Source organism: Amblyomma mixtum, chromosome 1 (assembly GCF_055824585.1).
Source record: "Amblyomma mixtum isolate Tamu chromosome 1, ASM5582458v1, whole genome shotgun sequence".
Lineage (NCBI taxonomy): Eukaryota > Metazoa > Arthropoda > Arachnida > Ixodida > Ixodidae > Amblyomma > Amblyomma mixtum.
The window spans coordinates 165,850,719-165,857,817 of record NC_143012.1 but is presented as its reverse complement, the minus strand read 5'-3'; the positions used below and the strand labels follow the sequence as shown (position 1 = coordinate 165,857,817).

Here is a 7,099-nt window from a genome sequence, read left to right as displayed (position 1 = left end):
CGTACTCTGCTGCTTTGTGGGTAGGCTCGGAAATTCGAGCTTTAAGCTTTCTATTGTGTTTCTGGCGTCGCCAACGGCGGACGAGGCTGCGACGGGCTGCCCAGAGGTGTAGAAGGTTGTTATCCACGTCCGTGACCGCCTCTGAAAGCTGGATCTGAGTTTGCAAGCAAAGGTGTGTCAGCAGCTGTTGGGACCATGCTGGGTATCCGTGCTCGGAAATCGGTGTATTACAAAGTGAGTGAAAAGTTTGCCTGAATTTCGTCCAATCTGAGATACGGGCTTGTGTTCTGGGACGCTTGAGGGGGCGTGTGCGTAGTGTAGTGTGAAGGATGCAGTGGTCGCTACCGAGGGTTTCCTCGGTGTTGAGCCAGTCTGCGTGTCGTATATTGCGAGTCAATATACGGACACGTATCCCCGTGTCACGGAGTTTCCTAGCCGTGTTGGATGGACGCGGTCCGTGTGGAGGGTGAGGCACTGCGTGGACGCAAGCTACGCCAGCTCACGTCTACTCTAAGCGCGCGTCTAAAGAGGTCTGCAGAAGTCACTCGCTTGAGTTTAGGAGAGCAGCACACGTTGAGTATACGCAACGGGGGCTCCCTGCGGCGGAGTGATAGGATAGTCAAAATTACATAGAAATACTCAAACTGGAGGTCGAGATCCCCTTAGTTGTGTAGGCTTTGTGAACGAGAAGACAAGACGCGGAATCCTTTTGGAATGTTGTGTAATTTGAAAGTGTGGCTCCCAGGCCTGGCTCCTGGAGGGCAACCACGGCTTTAGAGACTCCAAGGTTTCAAGGCGGAGGTGGAAATTGGCCCGCCTAGTGCGGTCTTTAAAGCCTCTGCAGTTCCATTGTGTTATTGAAGTTGACAAGGCCAAATTGGAGATGGCGGAACTACTTTGAATAAGGTGTCTCGCCATTATAGAAACGCGGAGGCTAACGAAAAGGGTTCAGTTTAGGTTCAGGACAATGCAGCGAGCTATGGAAAGAAAAATGATAGGCGTAACGTTAATAGACCGGAAACGGGCAGAGGGGGTGCGGGAACAAAAGCGTGTTAATTACATCCTATTCGAAATCAAGAGAAAGAAATGGGCTTGGGTAGGGCATGTAGTGTGAAGCCAAGATTTCCGCTGGTCCTTAAAGGGGTCATGCAAAGAATTAAAAGCCGCTTGTAAATGTTAGAAGTGATGCTCAGAAGCATTGACACCAAGTATGAGTCTTCGGAACTGACCCGGCAATTTATTATGAATTTTTGAATATCGTGTTTTTTAAAATTCGCGGGCCGTTTGGTGTCTTCGTAGGGAGCCACTTTGAAACCAAAATCGGGAAAACAGACGACACTAGTCGCATGACGTCGGCAGGCCACCACACGCTGTCATTCGCTCGAGCCGTGGCAGCTACGACGTCACGGGCACACTTCCGGTAGCCGTGAAAATCGTCTGCTCGAGCCGCCGCGCGACCCCCTCGGGCAAGCGCGAGCCAGGGCATTGCCTTCACGCATATGTTTTCAATTTACCTCTGCCGCCTCTTTCTGTCGCGAGTTCGGGAACCAAGAAAGCGCAGAGACCGGAGATACGCTGCCGACGCACGCTGCTCCTCGGGAGTGCGACAACCGGAAGTCGTAAACCGAACGTCAGCGAATGACGTATTCATGGGCGGAGACCAGTCTCGGTGCGGTTTTCTTTACTTTTTTATGGTGCCCCGCGCGTACGAGTTGAGGGGGGAGAGGAGGAGCGTGATTTTTAATCGTCTATAACTTCGTTGTTATTGATGCTAGCTCGAAAATTCTTGCGCTTGGGTGACGAGTGATGGATTGCCTATCTTTACGTAATCTCAATTAATTTATTGCATAGTCCCTTTAAACGGAGTGGATTCCGTTAGAAGGCAAGCGTAGCAGGGGGTGGCAGAAACGTAGGGGAGCGGATGAGATTAAGTAGTTTGCGGGTATACGGCGTCCGCAGCTGGCAAAGGACAGGGTTAATTGGAAGGACATGAAAGAGGCGTTTGCTCTCAAGGGGCCGAAGTCAGGCTGATGAAGATGATTATTATGAATTAACCTCCCGAGGAAGGCGTTTTAAAACAGAAAGAAGGAATGCACCACATCACTGAGTTCATTCAACGACAGTTCTTTATTGCAATCAGCAAAAAGTTACATCGCTGAAAAGACGTGCTGAAAGGAATAACTTTACATTTAGTAACTCGCCATCGTATTCATTTGACTAGCCAACACCCTTTGCATATAAGTAGCACCACATATTCATTTTAAAACTTTTCATCGCGTATTGAGCGCCAAAAGAATTGTCTCCCAAGGAAGAAACACGCAGCCGCAACAACCACCGAGAGCGCTTTAGTTACACGACGCGAAGATGAGCCTCGCGAACAGGTCATAGCAAGAGACACGACGTCCCATCGTTCGTGTTCCAATAGCTGTTGAGCACATAGGACCAGCTGAATGCACGGTAACTGAGAATGTTACGTGCGGCATGGGGCATGCGATCCGAGAGAGGACATTCATTCTTTTCTTGCCTCCTACACGGACTGTTTTTCCTCTCGCGCGAACATTGCAGGAATACGAAGTATTGCACTGTCCAGCATATGAAGAGCATTTCGAGTTTGTGGTGGGCAAGTAACCAAATATAGCATGCGGCGAAGCCAGCTTTCCTGCGAATAACGGCTTCGATTTAGGTTGCCTGCGGTGAGACAACTCTCACGGGAGCTGCTATCAGAAGGTCGAGTTTAGAAATTTTCTTGAAGTGCGCGCATTTAATACCTGCTTTCCATCACATAGCGCCGTGCCTTGTGCTGACGGTTAATTGTTCAATTATTTATTTTCAGGGAGGTTAGCCTGCTCCCTTGAAAAGGGGAACAGAAAACGGTGCTTTTGTGAGCTAGAAAAGACTACAAATTGCTACGCAGCCACGGGCCACTACAAAAGTGTGCGACGCCAAGCACTTTCTCTGCTTGCTCATCGCTGAAGCACACCACCTGCAGACAGCAGTCATATGGAGTCCATAATCTTTTCGGTGCCGCCACAATCAATGTAGCCAGTATAAACAGAGTACCAGGATAAAAATATACCATTTAAAACTCCAAATTTCTCAGTGGTTACCACACGTGCGCAGAGTTATAGATGGCCGAACAATCGAATGTTAGTGCGGAATGGAGTCATCCTCATTCTCCCTGTGATAGTCTGGCCACGTTTCCAAGCCTGTTGTGCTGAGGCATGTGCGCGTATTAGTTTAAGCCGATCGTTTTATGCGATCCGAAGTGAAATCAGCTACGTTGACGCTCGCTGTCCTAGCACTGATAACTGACTTGCCTGCTGATTTCATAAACATTTCAACAGGCAACCTATTTCTTAAATGTTTCGGCCGCAACAAATCTATTGATGCAAAACACTCTAGCAATATTCAAGGCTAGCACTCCATCAATGAAACTGTTGGTCATCCTTGTCGAGCAGACTACAGCGACAGCTACTGCGAATCACTGGTAGACATTCTGCCAGCACACTGGCTCGTCGCGGGCATGATCACACGAGATAGAGACAGTGGAAATGAAAAACGAGTGCCATCTTTGCCCGAGAACTGTCATGCATTGCGATCTCTATTCGTAAAATGGACATCTTTTAAAAAGAACAAGGCGCAATCGCTAGTCTATACATCAGCATATAGATCTGGTAGCCATTAGTCAGGTATTTGTAAATTAGAAAGAAAAAGGCACAGCAAACGTTGCATCTCCGTGAAATGGGCATTTAATATACAGTTATTTTAATAGCCTTAGCGAGAATTGCCTAAAAAAGGCGACAAAAGTTTGCAGTTCTGTTGGGCCTCAGAGCATCTGCTTCGCTGACCATGTGGACCTGATGACCGTTGTGTAATAGCTGGCTCGAAGCATGATGCATGCATCTCTGAAAATTAAAAACAAAACGAAAAATTCCGCCTCAAGTCCTCAATTCCACTGCCCCTCTGACCACTGCATTTTTGGATCGTTCTATGTTTTAAACAGGCACTGATGTAATTTGCAAGTCTTGCCTAACGATAGTGGTCTCAACTCGTGTTCCGCACGTTTGATTGCCAAATCGTTCGACCCAGTTCGGACTACGCAGCTGGCTTGCAGAGGCCGCCGCTACCAAACGAAAGCAAGGCAAGCATCCTCAGCACCACCCTTGCCCGCTTCGCAAGCCGACAAAGCGAAAGGGGCGAACCGAGGCGCTACGGGGCTGCCCGGCTCCACAGGAAAGCGCGCGAAGCCTGAGCGGCCTGTTTTTGCTCGCGCCAACCGCGGAGCGACTGACCGTTATAGCTGGCATGCCTGGCCTCCCGGAAAAAGAAGAAAAGAGCGGCCCACACTCTGCCGCGGGGCACGGAACACAGAGCTGCACGTATCCACGATTCCGCGAACGGCGCGCAACCTGCCAAGCTTCGGTGGCCCGCTTCCTCTTTCGGGGCCAGCAGTGCGCCGCGCATTCGCAATTAGGCGGCGGGCCACCGCCACGACCCCCGTGCGAGCAGACGCCTTCTTTGCTTTGTCCGTGATGATGCTGCATACAGGTCGGGGGCTTACTGCTGCGGTGCACCGCTGTTCTGCTTTCGGCGCTTGTTCCTGGTTTGCTTTGCAGCATCCGTCTCAGAGCAAGCGAGAAATGCAATATCCGAGGAATAGATAATGCGCAGTACCTCGCTATTGGTTGATTTGGGCTCTGACAAAGGCAAGAAGAACATTTGCGTTTTGAACTCAGTCATTAAAACAGCTAAACAGAGCAAGCAGAAAGGTATACGATGAGAGGGACTCTTCCTCTTGCTTCAGTTTTCGATTGCTTGCTTACTTTGAGTGTCATTTGTCAGGCAGTCCCACAAAGCCCTTCTCAAACATGTGGGGTAACAATCTTGAGATCTCAGAAGATTCGCTCACTAGAGGTGAGGCACGGACCCATCTGGACGAACTCTTAAGGACGCGAGTTGCTGCACCGTCACGAAAAGATCAGCTAAAGTGCACGTTCGACACCAATTATTTGCTTACAACTGCTCGGAATGCATGCAGCAGCAGCAGAAAAGTTGAATTTCGCTGCAGGTTTCTCCACTAGTAATAGAAGTATTCACTTCGAGCTATTCAACATAGTAGTTCATATTCAAGACTGTCTCGCCAAAAGCTTCTTTCAAAGGCGGTCTTGAGGTCGAACGTATAGCGGAGCACACACCTTTTCAAGAAAGTCTTTACAGCAGATGCTGCTGAGGCTCCTCTCTTTGGCGCTGTCGTGCAGTTATGCACGATTTCGAGGCTGAGAAGGCGCACTGCATTCCGCTGTTCAACAATGATCTGTTTCAAACGGCCCGTTCTTTGGTTGAACGCGAGGTTGGTTCACAGAGGGGTGGCGTTATTGGAGTAGTCTTCTGCGTGGCGCATTAGGGGCTTGAAAGACAGTGCGCGATTTCAAAACGGCGACATTCCAAACAGCATTCGATGTTTGACAACACACATAACTGGGGAAGTCGCAGCGTTGCCGCTTACTCTTCTTTGAGTGTGGAGGCATCACTGTCCATTTCTGTAGCGGTTTGATCAAGTACGGTGCCCTTGAGTGGTCGCCTCTTGTACGCCAGCACGTAGAAGTTTAAGAAGAGCGCCAGTCCCAGCAGACCCTGCGGCAGCGCCAGGTAGATGAAGAATCGAGGGTATCCGCAGTCGTAGAATAACGGAATGAGTCCGTGCACGATGATGATGAGGTGCTGCGCAATTTGCGCCCTCGTCAGGTACTTCTTCCACCAGAGGTACTTGCGGTACTCTGGACCGCACGCCGCCAGGAAGTAGTAGAAGTACATGATGGTGTGGATGCCTATGTTGAACAGGAGCCCGAACATGGACTGGCCGTCTGCACCCAGGGTGAACCAAAGCCAGCCATTGGACACAACGAGGGCGTGGTGCAGCGTGTGCTGGAGAGTGATCTGCTGGTACTTCTTGCGCAGCACGAAGAAGAACGTGTCCATAAAGTCAGCGACGCGCACAAAGAAGTAAAAGTAGCCCCACCAGAGGAGGTTGACTGAGTTCTCTTTGGTCGAGTAGGTCATGCCTTCACAGAACAAATTGTAGTCTGCCAAGTACGAGTTTTTCAAGAAGTGGTAACCAAAGAAGACGTTGGTTACAATCATAGCCAAGTTGTACATCTTGATGACGCCGCGTAGGTCATACGGCTTGCGGTTAGCCATGAACCGCGGCCCGGCACGATACACGATGTACAGGTATCCTCCCACGAGCAGTGTGATGAGGAAGGGGTTCCCCAGCAGGAGCCAGTCTCGAGTCCGCGGATCCGAGCGCGGGTAGAGTGGGCGGCTGAGCCAGCTGAACTCGCCATAGTCGCTGGTGGAGATCTTCTCGAAGCCCGACATCGTGCAGCCTGCGCTAAACGGTTGCCCGCACCGGGAATCGAGCAACGCCTGCTTGGCGGAGCAGCCGTTCGGTTCCAAGGATCGCGCTGCGCGGGCGTTCACCTTTAAATAAACAAGGGGAAGGGGGGGGACCGGTGGGTAGCCGACGCAAGGGAAAGTGGAAAGGCGAGGGCAAAGGAAATAGCCCCTTCTATTCGACACTTAGCCGGAGACAGTTGCTTTCTCGCGGAAAACACAAAGGAGGTGGGCGAGGGTTGACTGCGGTGAGGGTGTTGCGCACCCAATAGACGATAAACAGGAGATGTGGGTCACTCGCGGAGGAACGCTTGCAGCGCTTTTTATAGGAGGCGACTCTCCTTCCTCCGCGGTACACGGCGTGTATAGCGATATTGCGTGCCTGGCGAGCTGCGCAGCCCTGCGTATCATTTTCTGTTTTCGTTTCTCTCCACCACGTCCGCTCCGGAGTGCAGCGGCGAGCACGCGCTCGCTCGCCGCGGCGTTGTTGTCTGCAGTGAGCCCCGCGGTGGCTGCACGCTGTGTCCGAGAGCGGTTCTTTGATAGCATCTCGAGGAACGGGCCGGCGATGCCTGCAGCTTTTGTTTTGGTGCCGAGCTGCGACCGGGTGGAGTTTCTATCAGAAGGAGGAGTTTAATCCTTGCAGTGGGCGCATGTAATACTTGCTTTCCGCCACATAACGACGTGCCTTGTGCTAACAGTTAAT

The 7,099-nt window shown here is 51.0% G+C and overlaps 1 pseudogene; it reads right to left on the bottom strand.

Annotated features, from left to right (window-relative positions):
- Positions 1-5,502: 5,502 nt before the first annotated feature.
- Positions 5,503-6,378, bottom strand: LOC149369676 (very long chain fatty acid elongase 7 pseudogene; annotated as a pseudogene).
- Positions 6,379-7,099: the final 721 nt, after the last annotated feature.